The sequence below is a fragment of the Myotis davidii genome, unplaced genomic scaffold (genome assembly GCF_000327345.1).
Source record: "Myotis davidii unplaced genomic scaffold, ASM32734v1 scaffold546, whole genome shotgun sequence".
Lineage (NCBI taxonomy): Eukaryota > Metazoa > Chordata > Mammalia > Chiroptera > Vespertilionidae > Myotis > Myotis davidii.
Window position 1 is genome coordinate 866,620 of NW_006297836.1, and position 639 is coordinate 867,258.

The window sequence follows — 639 nt, forward strand, 5'->3', positions numbered from 1 at the left end:
CATGGTAAGGGAAAATTGATGGCTAAGAAAAACTGTTGCATATGATCTTTATGAATATTTTAGAATGTGTATTGTCCTTCTCCCAATACCTTAAACGGAAAAGGGAAAAGTTCAAATATAAGAAAATTTGCTTCAGATAGGAGAATATCTTGACAGTAATTAGGCTGCCAGCTTAATGCTGCAATGTGTCTTACTTCACTCTCAGGGCTAATTACAGAGTTCAGTATTTGGAAGATTACTTCCTTTGTGAGTTCCTTGTCTTAACCTCATGTCAATGTTTAAAAATTGGAATGCTTTTTTTTAAATACAGAATTTTATTTAGAAAGTGCTTAAAGTAGAGAAGAAAAAAAAACCTGGTGGAAAGAAAGACCAGGTGGAAAATGGGTTCCAAATAAAAAGGAATTTTAGGGCAACAAAAGTCTAAAGGCCACAGAAGAGAAATAGCACCACTGTTACTTGAACAATGGCAAGTTACTTGCATTTTTGGCATTGTTAAGCACTGAATCTGGGTTTCTCTCTGAATTTCACACAGAGCATGCACTACACAACAATTTATTATAAAATACCTGCTTTCTACACACATTTTAGGACAAACTACCACCATCAACAAATCAATACAATTACATCAGGGGCCGAACA